Raw genomic sequence first — 23,086 nt, 5'->3', positions numbered from 1 at the left:
CCGACCGAAATGTTCACATCGATCCGCTTTCAAGACTCCCTGGACAAAGAATGAGATGGAATCACCACAGTAACGACGAAGTGTCATAATTAAAGAAGGGTAGAGACTCCGAAAGACGTTACGCATATTTTCAGTGCAAATGAAGAGAAGCGAAATCCACCGAGGGCAAAAGAACAAACCAGTATAGCCATTACACATACATGGTAGGAAATATAGCCATTTGGGTGAATATACTGTGTAGCGTGCCTCCCTTTTGGATGAATACTTTGCGATGTATTATGACTATAGTCCATTTTGCAGGCTGTCGTTGGTGAGGACGAGAAGACAATATCCAGATGGGTAACGAGATTGCCCTATCGTACTCTTTGAATAAGTGTAGGGTTGATCCATTTGTGCGCCCATAGTTCTCCAAATTGTGGTCTTAAATTATTGGCTCCCCAGTTTTAGATATCAATTTTTTAGTAGCGAATCCTTTTGCAAAGCCAAAAAATAGGGCTCGTCCGGGAGTCGAACCCGGGACCTCTCGCACCCGAAGCGAGAATCATACCACTAGACCAACGAGCCTGACACTACAAATTGAAATTAAATAGATTATAAAATATGTTACACATCAAGACGGTGAACAAGTATTCCAATCTCTGGAATCACTTATGTTCATCGACAGATTGTAGCTGAATCGATTGCAGATTATGTACGGCTTCTGTGTTTAATGAATAACTGAAATGTTTACGCTCCGTGTGGGATCAATTTGACATTTCAAAAAGGAAAAAAAAAAAAAAAAACCCAAACATATCCAGTATGTTATATCGTGTGTCTGCCGACAGAAGCTGAGTTTACCATCTATCCTGTCAGCTGTTGATATGCCTGAGCAGCAATGCATGCTAGCTGTGTCGTTCATTTCCGTCATGACTAGCGTTAAGGATTTAAGCTTAAATTCACATCATGATACCCAAGGTTTCCGTGGTGTAGTGGTTATCACATCCGCTAATCTGTGATATGTATATACAAAGTGTGAATATAATAAAGATAAAAAAAAATCACATCCGCTTAACACGCGGAAGGTCCTGAGTTCAATCCTCAGCGGAAACATCTGTTTTTGCTGGCTTGAAGAATGGACAATTTGAAATGGCATCAACGTAATTACAGTTGGATTTCTGTTTTACTTGTGTCAAGATTTCTATTGTTAGTGTCAAAACTTGTTCAGAGCTGGTCCAAATGGTTTTGATCAACTTGATTAGGGATGAGGTAAAATGACGGTATACTTAGTAGTCCGAAATCGGATATCACTGGGGTGCATGTTTTAAAAAGGTGTGGAAGCACTAAGACGACATGACTCGAAACGGTCAGAGAGTTTTCTAAAATGACGTAGAAAATAAATAGCAGGCAATATAAAAAATTCATGCGTCGGCCGGGAGTCGAACCCGGATCGACTGCTTGGAAGGCAACCATGCTAACCGTTACACCACCGACGCCATAAATACACCTGTTACAATTTTCTTACATATGTATCGCATTCGAATTCAACACGTATCAATATATATTTGAAGTTTTATAGCAAATTATATATGCAAGTTAGACAAAAGATACCAAAACAATCTCATTTTTTTTCTCTCTCAAATAAAGAAACACTACATTTCCGAAAGTTCGTTAACTAGTATAGTAGGGAACAGGCTATTTGATTCCAGCAAATCCTAACAAAAACTATGTGCGTCGGCCGGGAGTCGAACCCGGATCGACTGCTTGGAAGGCAACCATGCTAACCGTTACACCACCGACGCCATGTTACAATCTTGAATGAAATTCTCTCTTATAGCATAGACGTAAGACAACCAGTTTAATTACGTGGCAATTCATATGCAGCCTAAAAGAAATTAAAATAATGATAATACTATCGGTATCTCTCTCATAACGTCTATTTCTTTGAAATGCCCCCATCTATCGTACTGAAAATATCTATTTTCACGCTGCTACATATACATACATATGTATCTGTTCTCAGTCTTCGATGCCGAAGATGTCCTGTACGTTATTATCCTATTAAATATGGTATATGAACAATCGAAAGTTAAAAAGGGGTCTTGAAATTTTAATTCTTTGTCTTATCATGATGGTGCGATTTAGCATAATCGTACACTAGTTGAAGCTTATGATAATTTGGAGTGGAAATGGCAATCAATTACCGAAGGGCGTAATCTTCGAACATATGTTACTTTCAAAACCACTATTTGAACAAAATGTTTTCTGGTTATGAAGAAATGCGTGTTTGAAAAAAAAAAAAAAAGAAAAAAAAGAGCAATAGATCGATGCATTTGCTTCCGTCAATGTTGAGGATATACACTGTATACGAAACAAAGACTGGTGAACATATGTTTACATAATGACGACACGAACAGTTTGACTGCCCGAGGCGTAATATAAATTTAGTAGAAAATGTATAAAAACCAGGATAAAAGAAAACACGTTCATAATGTTTAGACGCCAAGCAAACTCTGGGATAGGGGAATTGGAAGAATGAAATTTAGCAATTCATCAAGAAAAAGATAATTCCAACAACACAATATATAGTATATTAAACAAAAACAAAAAAGAAATTAAAGAAAGAAAGAAAGGAAATAAAAAAATAAAAAAACAAAAAACAAAAAACTTAACCCTCCTCTCCGTAATCGGAAATGCATACCACAACATCGTGTAAATGTCAGTCTTATTACTTCTATCAATAACCTTTCTAGAACCATATTGGCCATTGTGTGGTCTGTCTGGGAGGAAACGTAAATCTGACTTACCGACCGAAATGTTCACATCGATCCGCTTTCAAGACTCCCTGGACAAAGAATGAGATGGAATCACCACAGTAACGACGAAGTGTCATAATTAAAGAAGGGTAGAGACTCCGAAAGACGTTACGCATATTTTCAGTGCAAATGAAGAGAAGCGAAATCCACCGAGGGCAAAAGAACAAACCAGTATAGCCATTACACATACATGGTAGGAAATATAGCCATTTGGGTGAATATACTGTGTAGCGTGCCTCCCTTTTGGATGAATACTTTGCGATGTATTATGACTATAGTCCATTTTGCAGGCTGTCGTTGGTGAGGACGAGAAGACAATATCCAGATGGGTAACGAGATTGCCCTATCGTACTCTTTGAATAAGTGTAGGGTTGATCCATTTGTGCGCCCATAGTTCTCCAAATTGTGGTCTTAAATTATTGGCTCCCCAGTTTTAGATATCAATTTTTTAGTAGCGAATCCTTTTGCAAAGCCAAAAAATAGGGCTCGTCCGGGAGTCGAACCCGGGACCTCTCGCACCCGAAGCGAGAATCATACCACTAGACCAACGAGCCTGACACTACAAATTGAAATTAAATAGATTATAAAATATGTTACACATCAAGACGGTGAACAAGTATTCCAATCTCTGGAATCACTTATGTTCATCGACAGATTGTAGCTGAATCGATTGCAGATTATGTACGGCTTCTGTGTTTAATGAATAACTGAAATGTTTACGCTCCGTGTGGGATCAATTTGACATTTCAAAAGGAAAAAAAAAAAAAACCCCAAACATATCCAGTATGTTATATCGTGTGTCTGCCGACAGAAGCTGAGTTTACCATCTATCCTGTCAGCTGTTGATATGCCTGAGCAGCAATGCATTTGCTTCCGTCAATGTTGAGGATATACACTGTATACGAAACAAAGACTGGTGAACATATGTTTACATAATGACGACACGAACAGTTTGACTGCCCGAGGCGTAATATAAATTTAGTAGAAAATGTATAAAAACCAGGATAAAAGAAAACACGTTCATAATGTTTAGACGCCAAGCAAACTCTGGGATAGGGGAATTGGAAGAATGAAATTTAGCAATTCATCAAGAAAAAGATAATTCCAACAACACAATATATAGTATATTAAACAAAAACAAAAAAGAAATTAAAGAAAGAAAGAAAGGAAATAAAAAAATAAAAAAACAAAAAACAAAAAACTTAACCCTCCTCTCCGTAATCGGAAATGCATACCACAACATCGTGTAAATGTCAGTCTTATTACTTCTATCAATAACCTTTCTAGAACCATATTGGCCATTGTGTGGTCTGTCTGGGAGGAAACGTAAATCTGACTTACCGACCGAAATGATCACATCGATCCGCTTTCAAGACTCCCTGGACAAAGAATGAGATGGAATCACCACAGTAACGACGAAGTGTCATAATTAAAGAAGGGTAGAGACTCCGAAAGACGTTACGCATATTTTCAGTGCAAATGAAGAGAAGCGAAATCCACCGAGGGCAAAAGAACAAACCAGTATAGCCATTACACATACATGGTAGGAAATATAGCCATTTGGGTGAATATACTGTGTAGCGTGCCTCCCTTTTGGATGAATACTTTGCGATGTATTATGACTATAGTCCATTTTGCAGGCTGTCGTTGGTGAGGACGAGAAGACAATATCCAGATGGGTAACGAGATTGCCCTATCGTACTCTTTGAATAAGTGTAGGGTTGATCCATTTGTGCGCCCATAGTTCTCCAAATTGTGGTCTTAAATTATTGGCTCCCCAGTTTTAGATATCAATTTTTTAGTAGCGAATCCTTTTGCAAAGCCAAAAAATAGGGCTCGTCCGGGAGTCGAACCCGGGACCTCTCGCACCCGAAGCGAGAATCATACCACTAGACCAACGAGCCTGACACTACAAATTGAAATTAAATAGATTATAAAATATGTTACACATCAAGACGGTGAACAAGTATTCCAATCTCTGGAATCACTTATGTTCATCGACAGATTGTAGCTGAATCGATTGCAGATTATGTACGGCTTCTGTGTTTAATGAATAACTGAAATGTTTACGCTCCGTGTGGGATCAATTTGACATTTCAAAAGGAAAAAAAAAAAAAACCCCAAACATATCCAGTATGTTATATCGTGTGTCTGCCGACAGAAGCTGAGTTTACCATCTATCCTGTCAGCTGTTGATATGCCTGAGCAGCAATGCATGCTAGCTGTGTCGTTCATTTCCGTCATGACTAGCGTTAAGGATTTAAGCTTAAATTCACATCATGATACCCAAGGTTTCCGTGGTGTAGTGGTTATCACATCCGCTTAACACGCGGAAGGTCCTGAGTTCAATCCTCAGCGGAAACATCTGTTTTTGCTGGCTTGAAGAATGGACAATTTGAAATGGCATCAACGTAATTACAGTTGGATTTCTGTTTTACTTGTGTCAAGATTTCTATTGTTAGTGTCAAAACTTGTTCAGAGCTGGTCCAAATGGTTTTGATCAACTTGATTAGGGATGAGGTAAAATGACGGTATACTTAGTAGTCCGAAATCGGATATCACTGGGGTGCATGTTTTAAAAAGGTGTGGAAGCACTAAGACGACATGACTCGAAACGGTCAGAGAGTTTTCTAAAATGACGTAGAAAATAAATAGCAGGCAATATAAAAAATTCATGCGTCGGCCGGGAGTCGAACCCGGATCGACTGCTTGGAAGGCAACCATGCTAACCGTTACACCACCGACGCCATAAATACACCTGTTACAATTTTCTTACATATGTATCGCATTCGAATTCAACACGTATCAATATATATTTGAAGTTTTATAGCAAATTATATATGCAAGTTAGACAAAAGATACCAAAACAATCTCATTTTTTTTCTCTCTCAAATAAAGAAACACTACATTTCCGAAAGTTCGTTAACTAGTATAGTAGGGAACAGGCTATTTGATTCCAGCAAATCCTAACAAAAACTATGTGCGTCGGCCGGGAGTCGAACCCGGATCGACTGCTTGGAAGGCAACCATGCTAACCGTTACACCACCGACGCCATGTTACAATCTTGAATGAAATTCTCTCTTATAGCATAGACGTAAGACAACCAGTTTAATTACGTGGCAATTCATATGCAGCCTAAAAGAAATTAAAATAATGATAATACTATCGGTATCTCTCTCATAACGTCTATTTCTTTGAAATGCCCCCATCTATCGTACTGAAAATATCTATTTTCACGCTGCTACATATACATACATATGTATCTGTTCTCAGTCTTCGATGCCGAAGATGTCCTGTACGTTATTATCCTATTAAATATGGTATATGAACAATCGAAAGTTAAAAAGGGGTCTTGAAATTTTAATTCTTTGTCTTATCATGATGGTGCGATTTAGCATAATCGTACACTAGTTGAAGCTTATGATAATTTGGAGTGGAAATGGCAATCAATTACCGAAGGGCGTAATCTTCGAACATATGTTACTTTCAAAACCACTATTTGAACAAAATGTTTTCTGGTTATGAAGAAATGCGTGTTTGAAAAAAAAAAAAAAAAGAAAAAAAAAAGCAATAGATCGATGCATTTGCTTCCGTCAATGTTGAGGATATACACTGTATACGAAACAAAGACTGGTGAACATATGTTTACATAATGACGACACGAACAGTTTGACTGCCCGAGGCGTAATATAAATTTAGTAGAAAATGTATAAAAACCAGGATAAAAGAAAACACGTTCATAATGTTTAGACGCCAAGCAAACTCTGGGATAGGGGAATTGGAAGAATGAAATTTAGCAATTCATCAAGAAAAAGATAATTCCAACAACACAATATATAGTATATTAAACAAAAACAAAAAAGAAATTAAAGAAAGAAAGAAAGGAAATAAAAAAATAAAAAAACAAAAAACAAAAAACTTAACCCTCCTCTCCGTAATCGGAAATGCATACCACAACATCGTGTAAATGTCAGTCTTATTACTTCTATCAATAACCTTTCTAGAACCATATTGGCCATTGTGTGGTCTGTCTGGGAGGAAACGTAAATCTGACTTACCGACCGAAATGTTCACATCGATCCGCTTTCAAGACTCCCTGGACAAAGAATGAGATGGAATCACCACAGTAACGACGAAGTGTCATAATTAAAGAAGGGTAGAGACTCCGAAAGACGTTACGCATATTTTCAGTGCAAATGAAGAGAAGCGAAATCCACCGAGGGCAAAAGAACAAACCAGTATAGCCATTACACATACATGGTAGGAAATATAGCCATTTGGGTGAATATACTGTGTAGCGTGCCTCCCTTTTGGATGAATACTTTGCGATGTATTATGACTATAGTCCATTTTGCAGGCTGTCGTTGGTGAGGACGAGAAGACAATATCCAGATGGGTAACGAGATTGCCCTATCGTACTCTTTGAATAAGTGTAGGGTTGATCCATTTGTGCGCCCATAGTTCTCCAAATTGTGGTCTTAAATTATTGGCTCCCCAGTTTTAGATATCAATTTTTTAGTAGCGAATCCTTTTGCAAAGCCAAAAAATAGGGCTCGTCCGGGAGTCGAACCCGGGACCTCTCGCACCCGAAGCGAGAATCATACCACTAGACCAACGAGCCTGACACTACAAATTGAAATTAAATAGATTATAAAATATGTTACACATCAAGACGGTGAACAAGTATTCCAATCTCTGGAATCACTTATGTTCATCGACAGATTGTAGCTGAATCGATTGCAGATTATGTACGGCTTCTGTGTTTAATGAATAACTGAAATGTTTACGCTCCGTGTGGGATCAATTTGACATTTCAAAAGGAAAAAAAAAAAAAACCCCAAACATATCCAGTATGTTATATCGTGTGTCTGCCGACAGAAGCTGAGTTTACCATCTATCCTGTCAGCTGTTGATATGCCTGAGCAGCAATGCATGCTAGCTGTGTCGTTCATTTCCGTCATGACTAGCGTTAAGGATTTAAGCTTAAATTCACATCATGATACCCAAGGTTTCCGTGGTGTAGTGGTTATCACATCCGCTTAACACGCGGAAGGTCCTGAGTTCAATCCTCAGCGGAAACATCTGTTTTTGCTGGCTTGAAGAATGGACAATTTGAAATGGCATCAACGTAATTACAGTTGGATTTCTGTTTTACTTGTGTCAAGATTTCTATTGTTAGTGTCAAAACTTGTTCAGAGCTGGTCCAAATGGTTTTGATCAACTTGATTAGGGATGAGGTAAAATGACGGTATACTTAGTAGTCCGAAATCGGATATCACTGGGGTGCATGTTTTAAAAAGGTGTGGAAGCACTAAGACGACATGACTCGAAACGGTCAGAGAGTTTTCTAAAATGACGTAGAAAATAAATAGCAGGCAATATAAAAAATTCATGCGTCGGCCGGGAGTCGAACCCGGATCGACTGCTTGGAAGGCAACCATGCTAACCGTTACACCACCGACGCCATAAATACACCTGTTACAATTTTCTTACATATGTATCGCATTCGAATTCAACACGTATCAATATATATTTGAAGTTTTATAGCAAATTATATATGCAAGTTAGACAAAAGATACCAAAACAATCTCATTTTTTTTCTCTCTCAAATAAAGAAACACTACATTTCCGAAAGTTCGTTAACTAGTATAGTAGGGAACAGGCTATTTGATTCCAGCAAATCCTAACAAAAACTATGTGCGTCGGCCGGGAGTCGAACCCGGATCGACTGCTTGGAAGGCAACCATGCTAACCGTTACACCACCGACGCCATGTTACAATCTTGAATGAAATTCTCTCTTATAGCATAGACGTAAGACAACCAGTTTAATTACGTGGCAATTCATATGCAGCCTAAAAGAAATTAAAATAATGATAATACTATCGGTATCTCTCTCATAACGTCTATTTCTTTGAAATGCCCCCATCTATCGTACTGAAAATATCTATTTTCACGCTGCTACATATACATACATATGTATCTGTTCTCAGTCTTCGATGCCGAAGATGTCCTGTACGTTATTATCCTATTAAATATGGTATATGAACAATCGAAAGTTAAAAAGGGGTCTTGAAATTTTAATTCTTTGTCTTATCATGATGGTGCGATTTAGCATAATCGTACACTAGTTGAAGCTTATGATAATTTGGAGTGGAAATGGCAATCAATTACCGAAGGGCGTAATCTTCGAACATATGTTACTTTCAAAACCACTATTTGAACAAAATGTTTTCTGGTTATGAAGAAATGCGTGTTTGAAAAAAAAAAAAAAAGAAAAAAAAGAGCAATAGATCGATGCATTTGCTTCCGTCAATGTTGAGGATATACACTGTATACGAAACAAAGACTGGTGAACATATGTTTACATAATGACGACACGAACAGTTTGACTGCCCGAGGCGTAATATAAATTTAGTAGAAAATGTATAAAAACCAGGATAAAAGAAAACACGTTCATAATGTTTAGACGCCAAGCAAACTCTGGGATAGGGGAATTGGAAGAATGAAATTTAGCAATTCATCAAGAAAAAGATAATTCCAACAACACAATATATAGTATATTAAACAAAAACAAAAAAGAAATTAAAGAAAGAAAGAAAGGAAATAAAAAAATAAAAAAACAAAAAACAAAAAACTTAACCCTCCTCTCCGTAATCGGAAATGCATACCACAACATCGTGTAAATGTCAGTCTTATTACTTCTATCAATAACCTTTCTAGAACCATATTGGCCATTGTGTGGTCTGTCTGGGAGGAAACGTAAATCTGACTTACCGACCGAAATGTTCACATCGATCCGCTTTCAAGACTCCCTGGACAAAGAATGAGATGGAATCACCACAGTAACGACGAAGTGTCATAATTAAAGAAGGGTAGAGACTCCGAAAGACGTTACGCATATTTTCAGTGCAAATGAAGAGAAGCGAAATCCACCGAGGGCAAAAGAACAAACCAGTATAGCCATTACACATACATGGTAGGAAATATAGCCATTTGGGTGAATATACTGTGTAGCGTGCCTCCCTTTTGGATGAATACTTTGCGATGTATTATGACTATAGTCCATTTTGCAGGCTGTCGTTGGTGAGGACGAGAAGACAATATCCAGATGGGTAACGAGATTGCCCTATCGTACTCTTTGAATAAGTGTAGGGTTGATCCATTTGTGCGCCCATAGTTCTCCAAATTGTGGTCTTAAATTATTGGCTCCCCAGTTTTAGATATCAATTTTTTAGTAGCGAATCCTTTTGCAAAGCCAAAAAATAGGGCTCGTCCGGGAGTCGAACCCGGGACCTCTCGCACCCGAAGCGAGAATCATACCACTAGACCAACGAGCCTGACACTACAAATTGAAATTAAATAGATTATAAAATATGTTACACATCAAGACGGTGAACAAGTATTCCAATCTCTGGAATCACTTATGTTCATCGACAGATTGTAGCTGAATCGATTGCAGATTATGTACGGCTTCTGTGTTTAATGAATAACTGAAATGTTTACGCTCCGTGTGGGATCAATTTGACATTTCAAAAGGAAAAAAAAAAAAAACCCCAAACATATCCAGTATGTTATATCGTGTGTCTGCCGACAGAAGCTGAGTTTACCATCTATCCTGTCAGCTGTTGATATGCCTGAGCAGCAATGCATGCTAGCTGTGTCGTTCATTTCCGTCATGACTAGCGTTAAGGATTTAAGCTTAAATTCACATCATGATACCCAAGGTTTCCGTGGTGTAGTGGTTATCACATCCGCTTAACACGCGGAAGGTCCTGAGTTCAATCCTCAGCGGAAACATCTGTTTTTGCTGGCTTGAAGAATGGACAATTTGAAATGGCATCAACGTAATTACAGTTGGATTTCTGTTTTACTTGTGTCAAGATTTCTATTGTTAGTGTCAAAACTTGTTCAGAGCTGGTCCAAATGGTTTTGATCAACTTGATTAGGGATGAGGTAAAATGACGGTATACTTAGTAGTCCGAAATCGGATATCACTGGGGTGCATGTTTTAAAAAGGTGTGGAAGCACTAAGACGACATGACTCGAAACGGTCAGAGAGTTTTCTAAAATGACGTAGAAAATAAATAGCAGGCAATATAAAAAATTCATGCGTCGGCCGGGAGTCGAACCCGGATCGACTGCTTGGAAGGCAACCATGCTAACCGTTACACCACCGACGCCATAAATACACCTGTTACAATTTTCTTACATATGTATCGCATTCGAATTCAACACGTATCAATATATATTTGAAGTTTTATAGCAAATTATATATGCAAGTTAGACAAAAGATACCAAAACAATCTCATTTTTTTTCTCTCTCAAATAAAGAAACACTACATTTCCGAAAGTTCGTTAACTAGTATAGTAGGGAACAGGCTATTTGATTCCAGCAAATCCTAACAAAAACTATGTGCGTCGGCCGGGAGTCGAACCCGGATCGACTGCTTGGAAGGCAACCATGCTAACCGTTACACCACCGACGCCATGTTACAATCTTGAATGAAATTCTCTCTTATAGCATAGACGTAAGACAACCAGTTTAATTACGTGGCAATTCATATGCAGCCTAAAAGAAATTAAAATAATGATAATACTATCGGTATCTCTCTCATAACGTCTATTTCTTTGAAATGCCCCCATCTATCGTACTGAAAATATCTATTTTCACGCTGCTACATATACATACATATGTATCTGTTCTCAGTCTTCGATGCCGAAGATGTCCTGTACGTTATTATCCTATTAAATATGGTATATGAACAATCGAAAGTTAAAAAGGGGTCTTGAAATTTTAATTCTTTGTCTTATCATGATGGTGCGATTTAGCATAATCGTACACTAGTTGAAGCTTATGATAATTTGGAGTGGAAATGGCAATCAATTACCGAAGGGCGTAATCTTCGAACATATGTTACTTTCAAAACCACTATTTGAACAAAATGTTTTCTGGTTATGAAGAAATGCGTGTTTGAAAAAAAAAAAAAAAGAAAAAAAAGAGCAATAGATCGATGCATTTGCTTCCGTCAATGTTGAGGATATACACTGTATACGAAACAAAGACTGGTGAACATATGTTTACATAATGACGACACGAACAGTTTGACTGCCCGAGGCGTAATATAAATTTAGTAGAAAATGTATAAAAACCAGGATAAAAGAAAACACGTTCATAATGTTTAGACGCCAAGCAAACTCTGGGATAGGGGAATTGGAAGAATGAAATTTAGCAATTCATCAAGAAAAAGATAATTCCAACAACACAATATATAGTATATTAAACAAAAACAAAAAAGAAATTAAAGAAAGAAAGAAAGGAAATAAAAAAATAAAAAAACAAAAAACAAAAAACTTAACCCTCCTCTCCGTAATCGGAAATGCATACCACAACATCGTGTAAATGTCAGTCTTATTACTTCTATCAATAACCTTTCTAGAACCATATTGGCCATTGTGTGGTCTGTCTGGGAGGAAACGTAAATCTGACTTACCGACCGAAATGTTCACATCGATCCGCTTTCAAGACTCCCTGGACAAAGAATGAGATGGAATCACCACAGTAACGACGAAGTGTCATAATTAAAGAAGGGTAGAGACTCCGAAAGACGTTACGCATATTTTCAGTGCAAATGAAGAGAAGCGAAATCCACCGAGGGCAAAAGAACAAACCAGTATAGCCATTACACATACATGGTAGGAAATATAGCCATTTGGGTGAATATACTGTGTAGCGTGCCTCCCTTTTGGATGAATACTTTGCGATGTATTATGACTATAGTCCATTTTGCAGGCTGTCGTTGGTGAGGACGAGAAGACAATATCCAGATGGGTAACGAGATTGCCCTATCGTACTCTTTGAATAAGTGTAGGGTTGATCCATTTGTGCGCCCATAGTTCTCCAAATTGTGGTCTTAAATTATTGGCTCCCCAGTTTTAGATATCAATTTTTTAGTAGCGAATCCTTTTGCAAAGCCAAAAAATAGGGCTCGTCCGGGAGTCGAACCCGGGACCTCTCGCACCCGAAGCGAGAATCATACCACTAGACCAACGAGCCTGACACTACAAATTGAAATTAAATAGATTATAAAATATGTTACACATCAAGACGGTGAACAAGTATTCCAATCTCTGGAATCACTTATGTTCATCGACAGATTGTAGCTGAATCGATTGCAGATTATGTACGGCTTCTGTGTTTAATGAATAACTGAAATGTTTACGCTCCGTGTGGGATCAATTTGACATTTCAAAAGGAAAAAAAAAAAAAACCCCAAACATATCCAGTATGTTATATCGTGTGTCTGCCGACAGAAGCTGAGTTTACCATCTATCCTGTCAGCTGTTGATATGCCTGAGCAGCAATGCATGCTAGCTGTGTCGTTCATTTCCGTCATGACTAGCGTTAAGGATTTAAGCTTAAATTCACATCATGATACCCAAGGTTTCCGTGGTGTAGTGGTTATCACATCCGCTTAACACGCGGAAGGTCCTGAGTTCAATCCTCAGCGGAAACATCTGTTTTTGCTGGCTTGAAGAATGGACAATTTGAAATGGCATCAACGTAATTACAGTTGGATTTCTGTTTTACTTGTGTCAAGATTTCTATTGTTAGTGTCAAAACTTGTTCAGAGCTGGTCCAAATGGTTTTGATCAACTTGATTAGGGATGAGGTAAAATGACGGTATACTTAGTAGTCCGAAATCGGATATCACTGGGGTGCATGTTTTAAAAAGGTGTGGAAGCACTAAGACGACATGACTCGAAACGGTCAGAGAGTTTTCTAAAATGACGTAGAAAATAAATAGCAGGCAATATAAAAAATTCATGCGTCGGCCGGGAGTCGAACCCGGATCGACTGCTTGGAAGGCAACCATGCTAACCGTTACACCACCGACGCCATAAATACACCTGTTACAATTTTCTTACATATGTATCGCATTCGAATTCAACACGTATCAATATATATTTGAAGTTTTATAGCAAATTATATATGCAAGTTAGACAAAAGATACCAAAACAATCTCATTTTTTTTCTCTCTCAAATAAAGAAACACTACATTTCCGAAAGTTCGTTAACTAGTATAGTAGGGAACAGGCTATTTGATTCCAGCAAATCCTAACAAAAACTATGTGCGTCGGCCGGGAGTCGAACCCGGATCGACTGCTTGGAAGGCAACCATGCTAACCGTTACACCACCGACGCCATGTTACAATCTTGAATGAAATTCTCTCTTATAGCATAGACGTAAGACAACCAGTTTAATTACGTGGCAATTCATATGCAGCCTAAAAGAAATTAAAATAATGATAATACTATCGGTATCTCTCTCATAACGTCTATTTCTTTGAAATGCCCCCATCTATCGTACTGAAAATATCTATTTTCACGCTGCTACATATACATACATATGTATCTGTTCTCAGTCTTCGATGCCGAAGATGTCCTGTACGTTATTATCCTATTAAATATGGTATATGAACAATCGAAAGTTAAAAAGGGGTCTTGAAATTTTAATTCTTTGTCTTATCATGATGGTGCGATTTAGCATAATCGTACACTAGTTGAAGCTTATGATAATTTGGAGTGGAAATGGCAATCAATTACCGAAGGGCGTAATCTTCGAACATATGTTACTTTCAAAACCACTATTTGAACAAAATGTTTTCTGGTTATGAAGAAATGCGTGTTTGAAAAAAAAAAAAAAAGAAAAAAAAGAGCAATAGATCGATGCATTTGCTTCCGTCAATGTTGAGGATATACACTGTATACGAAACAAAGACTGGTGAACATATGTTTACATAATGACGACACGAACAGTTTGACTGCCCGAGGCGTAATATAAATTTAGTAGAAAATGTATAAAAACCAGGATAAAAGAAAACACGTTCATAATGTTTAGACGCCAAGCAAACTCTGGGATAGGGGAATTGGAAGAATGAAATTTAGCAATTCATCAAGAAAAAGATAATTCCAACAACACAATATATAGTATATTAAACAAAAACAAAAAAGAAATTAAAGAAAGAAAGAAAGGAAATAAAAAAATAAAAAAACAAAAAACAAAAAACTTAACCCTCCTCTCCGTAATCGGAAATGCATACCACAACATCGTGTAAATGTCAGTCTTATTACTTCTATCAATAACCTTTCTAGAACCATATTGGCCATTGTGTGGTCTGTCTGGGAGGAAACGTAAATCTGACTTACCGACCGAAATGTTCACATCGATCCGCTTTCAAGACTCCCTGGACAAAGAATGAGATGGAATCACCACAGTAACGACGAAGTGTCATAATTAAAGAAGGGTAGAGACTCCGAAAGACGTTACGCATATTTTCAGTGCAAATGAAGAGAAGCGAAATCCACCGAGGGCAAAAGAACAGACCAGTATAGCCATTACACATACATGGTAGGAAATATAGCCATTTGGGTGAATATACTGTGTAGCGTGCCTCCCTTTTGGATGAATACTTTGCGATGTATTATGACTATAGTCCATTTTGCAGGCTGTCGTTGGTGAGGACGAGAAGACAATATCCAGATGGGTAACGAGATTGCCCTATCGTACTCTTTGAATAAGTGTAGGGTTGATCCATTTGTGCGCCCATAGTTCTCCAAATTGTGGTCTTAAATTATTGGCTCCCCAGTTTTAGATATCAATTTTTTAGTAGCGAATCCATTTGCAAAGCCAAAAAATAGGGCTCGTCCGGGAGTCGAACCCGGGACCTCTCGCACCCGAAGCGAGAATCATACCACTAGACCAACGAGCCTGACACTACAAATTGAAATTAAATAGATTATAAAATATGTTACACATCAAGACGGTGAACAAGTATTCCAATCTCTGGAATCACTTATGTTCATCGACAGATTGTAGCTGAATCGATTGCAGATTATGTACGGCTTCTGTGTTTAATGAATAACTGAAATGTTTACGCTCCGTGTGGGATCAATTTGACATTTCAAAAGGAAAAAAAAAAAAAAAACCCAAACATATCCAGTATGTTATATCGTGTGTCTGCCGACAGAAGCTGAGTTTACCATCTATCCTGTCAGCTGTTGATATGCCTGAGCAGCAATGCATGCTAGCTGTGTCGTTCATTTCCGTCATGACTAGCGTTAAGGATTTAAGCTTAAATTCACATCATGATACCCAAGGTTTCCGTGGTGTAGTGGTTATCACATCCGCTTAACACGCGGAAGGTCCTGAGTTCAATCCTCAGCGGAAACATCTGTTTTTGCTGGCTTGAAGAATGGACAATTTGAAATGGCATCAACGTAATTACAGTTGGATTTCTGTTTTACTTGTGTCAAGATTTCTATTGTTAGTGTCAAAACTTGTTCAGAGCTGGTCCAAATGGTTTTGATCAACTTGATTAGGGATGAGGTAAAATGACGGTATACTTAGTAGTCCGAAATCGGATATCACTGGGGTGCATGTTTTAAAAAGGTGTGGAAGCACTAAGACGACATGACTCGAAACGGTCAGAGAGTTTTCTAAAATGACGTAGAAAATAAATAGCAGGCAATATAAAAAATTCATGCGTCGGCCGGGAGTCGAACCCGGATCGACTGCTTGGAAGGCAACCATGCTAACCGTTACACCACCGACGCCATAAATACACCTGTTACAATTTTCTTACATATGTATCGCATTCGAATTCAACACGTATCAATATATATTTGAAGTTTTATAGCAAATTATATATGCAAGTTAGACAAAAGATACCAAAACAATCTCATTTTTTTTCTCTCTCAAATAAAGAAACACTACATTTCCGAAAGTTCGTTAACTAGTATAGTAGGGAACAGGCTATTTGATTCCAGCAAATCCTAACAAAAACTATGTGCGTCGGCCGGGAGTCGAACCCGGATCGACTGCTTGGAAGGCAACCATGCTAACCGTTACACCACCGACGCCATGTTACAATCTTGAATGAAATTCTCTCTTATAGCATAGACGTAAGACAACCAGTTTAATTACGTGGCAATTCATATGCAGCCTAAAAGAAATTAAAATAATGATAATACTATCGGTATCTCTCTCATAACGTCTATTTCTTTGAAATGCCCCCATCTATCGTACTGAAAATATCTATTTTCACGCTGCTACATATACATACATATGTATCTGTTCTCAGTCTTCGATGCCGAAGATGTCCTGTACGTTATTATCCTATTAAATATGGTATATGAACAATCGAAAGTTAAAAAGGGGTCTTGAAATTTTAATTCTTTGTCTTATCATGATGGTGCGATTTAGCATAATCGTACACTAGTTGAAGCTTATGATAATTTGGAGTGGAAATGGCAATCAATTACCGAAGGGCGTAATCTTCGAACATATGTTACTTTCAAAACCACTATTTGAACAAAATGTTTTCTGGTTATGAAGAAATGCGTGTTTGAAAAAAAAAAAAAAAGAAAAAAAAGAGCAATAGATCGATGCATTTGCTTCCGTCAATGTTGAGGATATACACTGTATACGAAACAAAGACTGGTGAACATATGTTTACATAATGACGACACGAACAGTTTGACTGCCCGAGGCGTAATATAAATTTAGTAGAAAATGTATAAAAACCAGGATAAAAGAAAACACGTTCATAATGTTTAGACGCCAAGCAAACTCTGGGATAGGGGAATTGGAAGAATGAAATTTAGCAATTCATCAAGAAAAAGATAATTCCAACAACACAATATATAGTATATTAAACAAAAACAAAAAAGAAATTAAAGAAAGAAAGAAAGGAAATAAAAAAATAAAAAAACAAAAAACAAAAAACTTAACCCTCCTCTCCGTAATCGGAAATGCATACCACAACATCGTGTAAATGTCAGTCTTATTACTTCTATCAATAACCTTTCTAGAACCATATTGGCCATTGTGTGGTCTGTCTGGGAGGAAACGTAAATCTGACTTACCGACCGAAATGTTCACATCGATCCGCTTTCAAGACTCCCTGGACAAAGAATGAGATGGAATCACCACAGTAACGACGAAGTGTCATAATTAAAGAAGGGTAGAGACTCCGAAAGACGTTACGCATATTTTCAGTGCAAATGAAGAGAAGCGAAATCCACCGAGGGCAAAAGAACAGACCAGTATAGCCATTACACATACATGGTAGGAAATATAGCCATTTGGGTGAATATACTGTGTAGCGTGCCTCCCTTTTGGATGAATACTTTGCGATGTATTATGACTATAGTCCATTTTGCAGGCTGTCGTTGGTGAGGACGAGAAGACAATATCCAGATGGGTAACGAGATTGCCCTATCGTACTCTTTGAATAAGTGTAGGGTTGATCCATTTGTGCGCCCATAGTTCTCCAAATTGTGGTCTTAAATTATTGGCTCCCCAGTTTTAGATATCAATTTTTTAGTAGCGAATCCATTTGCAAAGCCAAAAAATAGGGCTCGTCCGGGAGTCGAACCCGGGACCTCTCGCACCCGAAGCGAGAATCATACCACTAGACCAACGAGCCTGACACTACAAATTGAAATTAAATAGATTATAAAATATGTTACACATCAAGACGGTGAACAAGTATTCCAATCTCTGGAATCACTTATGTTCATCGACAGATTGTAGCTGAATCGATTGCAGATTATGTACGGCTTCTGTGTTTAATGAATAACTGAAATGTTTACGCTCCGTGTGGGATCAATTTGACATTTCAAAAGGAAAAAAAAAAAAAAAACCCAAACATATCCAGTATGTTATATCGTGTGTCTGCCGACAGAAGCTGAGTTTACCATCTATCCTGTCAGCTGTTGATATGCCTGAGCAGCAATGCATGCTAGCTGTGTCGTTCATTTCCGTCATGACTAGCGTTAAGGATTTAAGCTTAAATTCACATCATGATACCCAAGGTTTCCGTGGTGTAGTGGTTATCACATCCGCTTAACACGCGGAAGGTCCTGAGTTCAATCCTCAGCGGAAACATCTGTTTTTGCTGGCTTGAAGAATGGACAATTTGAAATGGCATCAACGTAATTACAGTTGGATTTCTGTTTTACTTGTGTCAAGATTTCTATTGTTAGTGTCAAAACTTGTTCAGAGCTGGTCCAAATGGTTTTGATCAACTTGATTAGGGATGAGGTAAAATGACGGTATACTTAGTAGTCCGAAATCGGATATCACTGGGGTGCATGTTTTAAAAAGGTGTGGAAGCACTAAGACGACATGACTCGAAACGGTCAGAGAGTTTTCTAAAATGACGTAGAAAATAAATAGCAGGCAATATAAAAAATTCATGCGTCGGCCGGGAGTCGAACCCGGATCGACTGCTTGGAAGGCAACCATGCTAACCGTTACACCACCGACGCCATAAATACACCTGTTACAATTTTCTTACATATGTATCGCATTCGAATTCAACACGTATCAATATATATTTGAAGTTTTATAGCAAATTATATATGCAAGTTAGACAAAAGATACCAAAACAATCTCATTTTTTTTCTCTCTCAAATAAAGAAACACTACATTTCCGAAAGTTCGTTAACTAGTATAGTAGGGAACAGGCTATTTGATTCCAGCAAATCCTAACAAAAACTATGTGCGTCGGCCGGGAGTCGAACCCGGATCGACTGCTTGGAAGGCAACCATGCTAACCGTTACACCACCGACGCCATGTTACAATCTTGAATGAAATTCTCTCTTATAGCATAGACGTAAGACAACCAGTTTAATTACGTGGCAATTCATATGCAGCCTAAAAGAAATTAAAATAATGATAATACTATCGGTATCTCTCTCATAACGTCTATTTCTTTGAAATGCCCCCATCTATCGTACTGAAAATATCTATTTTCACGCTGCTACATATACATACATATGTATCTGTTCTCAGTCTTCGATGCCGAAGATGTCCTGTACGTTATTATCCTATTAAATATGGTATATGAACAATCGAAAGTTAAAAAGGGGTCTTGAAATTTTAATTCTTTGTCTTATCATGATGGTGCGATTTAGCATAATCGTACACTAGTTGAAGCTTATGATAATTTGGAGTGGAAATGGCAATCAATTACCGAAGGGCGTAATCTTCGAACATATGTTACTTTCAAAACCACTATTTGAACAAAATGTTTTCTGGTTATGAAGAAATGCGTGTTTGAAAAAAAAAAAAAAAGAAAAAAAAGAGCAATAGATCGATGCATTTGCTTCCGTCAATGTTGAGGATATACACTGTATACGAAACAAAGACTGGTGAACATATGTTTACATAATGACGACACGAACAGTTTGACTGCCCGAGGCGTAATATAAATTTAGTAGAAAATGTATAAAAACCAGGATAAAAGAAAACACGTTCATAATGTTTAGACGCCAAGCAAACTCTGGGATAGGGGAATTGGAAGAATGAAATTTAGCAATTCATCAAGAAAAAGATAATTCCAACAACACAATATATAGTATATTAAACAAAAACAAAAAAGAAATTAAAGAAAGAAAGAAAGGAAATAAAAAAATAAAAAAACAAAAAACAAAAAACTTAACCCTCCTCTCCGTAATCGGAAATGCATACCACAACATCGTGTAAATGTCAGTCTTATTACTTCTATCAATAACCTTTCTAGAACCATATTGGCCATTGTGTGGTCTGTCTGGGAGGAAACGTAAATCTGACTTACCGACCGAAATGTTCACATCGATCCGCTTTCAAGACTCCCTGGACAAAGAATGAGATGGAATCACCACAGTAACGACGAAGTGTCATAATTAAAGAAGGGTAGAGACTCCGAAAGACGTTACGCATATTTTCAGTGCAAATGAAGAGAAGCGAAATCCACCGAGGGCAAAAGAACAAACCAGTATAGCCATTACACATACATGGTAGGAAATATAGCCATTTGGGTGAATATACTGTGTAGCGTGCCTCCCTTTTGGATGAATACTTTGCGATGTATTATGACTATAGTCCATTTTGCAGGCTGTCGTTGGTGAGGACGAGAAGACAATATCCAGATGGGTAACGAGATTGCCCTATCGTACTCTTTGAATAAGTGTAGGGTTGATCCATTTGTGCGCCCATAGTTCTCCAAATTGTGGTCTTAAATTATTGGCTCCCCAGTTTTAGATATCAATTTTTTAGTAGCGAATCCTTTTGCAAAGCCAAAAAATAGGGCTCGTCCGGGAGTCGAACCCGGGACCTCTCGCACCCGAAGCGAGAATCATACCACTAGACCAACGAGCCTGACACTACAAATTGAAATTAAATAGATTATAAAATATGTTACACATCAAGACGGTGAACAAGTATTCCAATCTCTGGAATCACTTATGTTCATCGACAGATTGTAGCTGAATCGATTGCAGATTATGTACGGCTTCTGTGTTTAATGAATAACTGAAATGTTTACGCTCCGTGTGGGATCAATTTGACATTTCAAAAGGAAAAAAAAAAAAACCCCCAAACATATCCAGTATGTTATATCGTGTGTCTGCCGACAGAAGCTGAGTTTACCATCTATCCTGTCAGCTGTTGATATGCCTGAGCAGCAATGCATGCTAGCTGTGTCGTTCATTTCCGTCATGACTAGCGTTAAGGATTTAAGCTTAAATTCACATCATGATACCCAAGGTTTCCGTGGTGTAGTGGTTATCACATCCGCTTAACACGCGGAAGGTCCTGAGTTCAATCCTCAGCGGAAACATCTGTTTTTGCTGGCTTGAAGAATGGACAATTTGAAATGGCATCAACGTAATTACAGTTGGATTTCTGTTTTACTTGTGTCAAGATTTCTATTGTTAGTGTCAAAACTTGTTCAGAGCTGGTCCAAATGGTTTTGATCAACTTGATTAGGGATGAGGTAAAATGACGGTATACTTAGTAGTCCGAAATCGGATATCACTGGGGTGCATGTTTTAAAAAGGTGTGGAAGCACTAAGACGACATGACTCGAAACGGTCAGAGAGTTTTCTAAAATGACGTAGAAAATAAATAGCAGGCAATATAAAAAATTCATGCGTCGGCCGGGAGTCGAACCCGGATCGACTGCTTGGAAGGCAACCATGCTAACCGTTACACCACCGACGCCATAAATACACCTGTTACAATTTTCTTACATGTGTATCGCATTCGAATTCAACACGTATCAATATATATTTGAAGTTTTATAGCAAATTATATATGCAAGTTAGACAAAAGATACCAAAACAATCTCATTTTTTTTCTCTCTCAAATAAAGAAACACTACATTTCCGAAAGTTCGTTAACTAGTATAGTAGGGAACAGGCTATTTGATTCCAGCAAATCCTAACAAAAACTATGTGCGTCGGCCGGGAGTCGAACCCGGATCGACTGCTTGGAAGGCAACCATGCTAACCGTTACACCACCGACGCCATGTTACAATCTTGAATGAAATTCTCTCTTATAGCATAGACGTAAGACAACCAGTTTAATTACGTGGCAATTCATATGCAGCCTAAAAGAAATTAAAATAATGATAATACTATCGGTATCTCTCTCATAACGTCTATTTCTTTGAAATGCCCCCATCTATCGTACTGAAAATATCTATTTTCACGCTGCTACATATACATACATATGTATCTGTTCTCAGTCTTCGATGCCGAAGATGTCCTGTACGTTATTATCCTATTAAATATGGTATATGAACAATCGAAAGTTAAAAAGGGGTCTTGAAATTTTAATTCTTTGTCTTATCATGATGGTGCGATTTAGCATAATCGTACACTAGTTGAAGCTTATGATAATTTGGAGTGGAAATGGCAATCAATTACCGAAGGGCGTAATCTTCGAACATATGTTACTTTCAAAACCACTATTTGAACAAAATGTTTTCTGGTTATGAAGAAATGCGTGTTTGAAAAAAAAAAAAAAAGAAAAAAAAGAGCAATAGATCGATGCATTTGCTTCCGTCAATGTTGAGGATATACACTGTATACGAAACAAAGACTGGTGAACATATGTTTACATAATGACGACACGAACAGTTTGACTGCCCGAGGCGTAATATAAATTTAGTAGAAAATGTATAAAAACCAGGATAAAAGAAAACACGTTCATAATGTTTAGACGCCAAGCAAACTCTGGGATAGGGGAATTGGAAGAATGAAATTTAGCAATTCATCAAGAAAAAGATAATTCCAACAACACAATATATAGTATATTAAACAAAAACAAAAAAGAAATTAAAGAAAGAAAGAAAGGAAATAAAAAAATAAAAAAACAAAAAACAAAAAACTTAACCCTCCTCTCCGTAATCGGAAATGCATACCACAACATCGTGTAAATGTCAGTCTTATTACTTCTAT

The 23,086-nt window shown here is 37.7% G+C and overlaps 32 non-coding genes across 32 annotated transcripts; 7 read left to right on the top strand and 25 right to left on the bottom strand.

Annotated features, from left to right (window-relative positions):
• Window positions 1-492: 492 nt before the first annotated feature.
• Window positions 493-564, bottom strand: Trnap-cgg (transfer RNA proline (anticodon CGG)). The gene has a single exon. It is a non-coding gene; the product is annotated as a tRNA-Pro (tRNA).
• An 836-nt stretch (window positions 565-1,400) lies between these two features.
• Trnag-ucc (transfer RNA glycine (anticodon UCC)) lies at window positions 1,401-1,472 on the bottom strand. The gene has a single exon. It is a non-coding gene; the product is annotated as a tRNA-Gly (tRNA).
• Window positions 1,473-1,706: 234 nt separating this feature from the next.
• On the bottom strand, window positions 1,707-1,778 carry Trnag-ucc (transfer RNA glycine (anticodon UCC)). The gene has a single exon. It is a non-coding gene; the product is annotated as a tRNA-Gly (tRNA).
• A 1,496-nt stretch (window positions 1,779-3,274) lies between these two features.
• Window positions 3,275-3,346, bottom strand: Trnap-cgg (transfer RNA proline (anticodon CGG)). The gene has a single exon. It is a non-coding gene; the product is annotated as a tRNA-Pro (tRNA).
• A 1,278-nt stretch (window positions 3,347-4,624) lies between these two features.
• Trnap-cgg (transfer RNA proline (anticodon CGG)) lies at window positions 4,625-4,696 on the bottom strand. Its single transcript has one exon. It is a non-coding gene; the product is annotated as a tRNA-Pro (tRNA).
• Window positions 4,697-5,083: 387 nt separating this feature from the next.
• Trnav-aac (transfer RNA valine (anticodon AAC)) lies at window positions 5,084-5,156 on the top strand. The gene has a single exon. It is a non-coding gene; the product is annotated as a tRNA-Val (tRNA).
• Window positions 5,157-5,467: 311 nt separating this feature from the next.
• Window positions 5,468-5,539, bottom strand: Trnag-ucc (transfer RNA glycine (anticodon UCC)). Its single transcript has one exon. It is a non-coding gene; the product is annotated as a tRNA-Gly (tRNA).
• Window positions 5,540-5,773: 234 nt separating this feature from the next.
• Window positions 5,774-5,845, bottom strand: Trnag-ucc (transfer RNA glycine (anticodon UCC)). Its single transcript has one exon. It is a non-coding gene; the product is annotated as a tRNA-Gly (tRNA).
• Window positions 5,846-7,342: 1,497 nt separating this feature from the next.
• Window positions 7,343-7,414, bottom strand: Trnap-cgg (transfer RNA proline (anticodon CGG)). The gene has a single exon. It is a non-coding gene; the product is annotated as a tRNA-Pro (tRNA).
• Window positions 7,415-7,801: 387 nt separating this feature from the next.
• On the top strand, window positions 7,802-7,874 carry Trnav-aac (transfer RNA valine (anticodon AAC)). The gene has a single exon. It is a non-coding gene; the product is annotated as a tRNA-Val (tRNA).
• Window positions 7,875-8,185: 311 nt separating this feature from the next.
• Trnag-ucc (transfer RNA glycine (anticodon UCC)) lies at window positions 8,186-8,257 on the bottom strand. The gene has a single exon. It is a non-coding gene; the product is annotated as a tRNA-Gly (tRNA).
• A 234-nt stretch (window positions 8,258-8,491) lies between these two features.
• Window positions 8,492-8,563, bottom strand: Trnag-ucc (transfer RNA glycine (anticodon UCC)). The gene has a single exon. It is a non-coding gene; the product is annotated as a tRNA-Gly (tRNA).
• Window positions 8,564-10,059: 1,496 nt separating this feature from the next.
• On the bottom strand, window positions 10,060-10,131 carry Trnap-cgg (transfer RNA proline (anticodon CGG)). The gene has a single exon. It is a non-coding gene; the product is annotated as a tRNA-Pro (tRNA).
• Window positions 10,132-10,518: 387 nt separating this feature from the next.
• Trnav-aac (transfer RNA valine (anticodon AAC)) lies at window positions 10,519-10,591 on the top strand. The gene has a single exon. It is a non-coding gene; the product is annotated as a tRNA-Val (tRNA).
• Window positions 10,592-10,902: 311 nt separating this feature from the next.
• Window positions 10,903-10,974, bottom strand: Trnag-ucc (transfer RNA glycine (anticodon UCC)). Its single transcript has one exon. It is a non-coding gene; the product is annotated as a tRNA-Gly (tRNA).
• Window positions 10,975-11,208: 234 nt separating this feature from the next.
• Trnag-ucc (transfer RNA glycine (anticodon UCC)) lies at window positions 11,209-11,280 on the bottom strand. The gene has a single exon. It is a non-coding gene; the product is annotated as a tRNA-Gly (tRNA).
• A 1,496-nt stretch (window positions 11,281-12,776) lies between these two features.
• Window positions 12,777-12,848, bottom strand: Trnap-cgg (transfer RNA proline (anticodon CGG)). The gene has a single exon. It is a non-coding gene; the product is annotated as a tRNA-Pro (tRNA).
• A 387-nt stretch (window positions 12,849-13,235) lies between these two features.
• Window positions 13,236-13,308, top strand: Trnav-aac (transfer RNA valine (anticodon AAC)). The gene has a single exon. It is a non-coding gene; the product is annotated as a tRNA-Val (tRNA).
• Window positions 13,309-13,619: 311 nt separating this feature from the next.
• Window positions 13,620-13,691, bottom strand: Trnag-ucc (transfer RNA glycine (anticodon UCC)). Its single transcript has one exon. It is a non-coding gene; the product is annotated as a tRNA-Gly (tRNA).
• Window positions 13,692-13,925: 234 nt separating this feature from the next.
• On the bottom strand, window positions 13,926-13,997 carry Trnag-ucc (transfer RNA glycine (anticodon UCC)). The gene has a single exon. It is a non-coding gene; the product is annotated as a tRNA-Gly (tRNA).
• A 1,496-nt stretch (window positions 13,998-15,493) lies between these two features.
• On the bottom strand, window positions 15,494-15,565 carry Trnap-cgg (transfer RNA proline (anticodon CGG)). The gene has a single exon. It is a non-coding gene; the product is annotated as a tRNA-Pro (tRNA).
• Window positions 15,566-15,953: 388 nt separating this feature from the next.
• On the top strand, window positions 15,954-16,026 carry Trnav-aac (transfer RNA valine (anticodon AAC)). Its single transcript has one exon. It is a non-coding gene; the product is annotated as a tRNA-Val (tRNA).
• A 311-nt stretch (window positions 16,027-16,337) lies between these two features.
• Window positions 16,338-16,409, bottom strand: Trnag-ucc (transfer RNA glycine (anticodon UCC)). The gene has a single exon. It is a non-coding gene; the product is annotated as a tRNA-Gly (tRNA).
• Window positions 16,410-16,643: 234 nt separating this feature from the next.
• Trnag-ucc (transfer RNA glycine (anticodon UCC)) lies at window positions 16,644-16,715 on the bottom strand. Its single transcript has one exon. It is a non-coding gene; the product is annotated as a tRNA-Gly (tRNA).
• A 1,496-nt stretch (window positions 16,716-18,211) lies between these two features.
• On the bottom strand, window positions 18,212-18,283 carry Trnap-cgg (transfer RNA proline (anticodon CGG)). The gene has a single exon. It is a non-coding gene; the product is annotated as a tRNA-Pro (tRNA).
• Window positions 18,284-18,671: 388 nt separating this feature from the next.
• Window positions 18,672-18,744, top strand: Trnav-aac (transfer RNA valine (anticodon AAC)). Its single transcript has one exon. It is a non-coding gene; the product is annotated as a tRNA-Val (tRNA).
• A 311-nt stretch (window positions 18,745-19,055) lies between these two features.
• On the bottom strand, window positions 19,056-19,127 carry Trnag-ucc (transfer RNA glycine (anticodon UCC)). Its single transcript has one exon. It is a non-coding gene; the product is annotated as a tRNA-Gly (tRNA).
• Window positions 19,128-19,361: 234 nt separating this feature from the next.
• On the bottom strand, window positions 19,362-19,433 carry Trnag-ucc (transfer RNA glycine (anticodon UCC)). The gene has a single exon. It is a non-coding gene; the product is annotated as a tRNA-Gly (tRNA).
• Window positions 19,434-20,929: 1,496 nt separating this feature from the next.
• On the bottom strand, window positions 20,930-21,001 carry Trnap-cgg (transfer RNA proline (anticodon CGG)). The gene has a single exon. It is a non-coding gene; the product is annotated as a tRNA-Pro (tRNA).
• A 387-nt stretch (window positions 21,002-21,388) lies between these two features.
• Window positions 21,389-21,461, top strand: Trnav-aac (transfer RNA valine (anticodon AAC)). Its single transcript has one exon. It is a non-coding gene; the product is annotated as a tRNA-Val (tRNA).
• Window positions 21,462-21,772: 311 nt separating this feature from the next.
• Trnag-ucc (transfer RNA glycine (anticodon UCC)) lies at window positions 21,773-21,844 on the bottom strand. Its single transcript has one exon. It is a non-coding gene; the product is annotated as a tRNA-Gly (tRNA).
• Window positions 21,845-22,078: 234 nt separating this feature from the next.
• On the bottom strand, window positions 22,079-22,150 carry Trnag-ucc (transfer RNA glycine (anticodon UCC)). The gene has a single exon. It is a non-coding gene; the product is annotated as a tRNA-Gly (tRNA).
• Window positions 22,151-23,086: the final 936 nt, after the last annotated feature.

Source organism: Mytilus californianus, unplaced genomic scaffold (assembly GCF_021869535.1).
Source record: "Mytilus californianus isolate M0D057914Y unplaced genomic scaffold, xbMytCali1.0.p SCAF_8, whole genome shotgun sequence".
NCBI classification, from domain to species: domain Eukaryota; kingdom Metazoa; phylum Mollusca; class Bivalvia; order Mytilida; family Mytilidae; genus Mytilus; species Mytilus californianus.
Note: the sequence above shows the minus strand (reverse complement) of the source record. Positions and strands in the feature narration are given on the sequence as shown.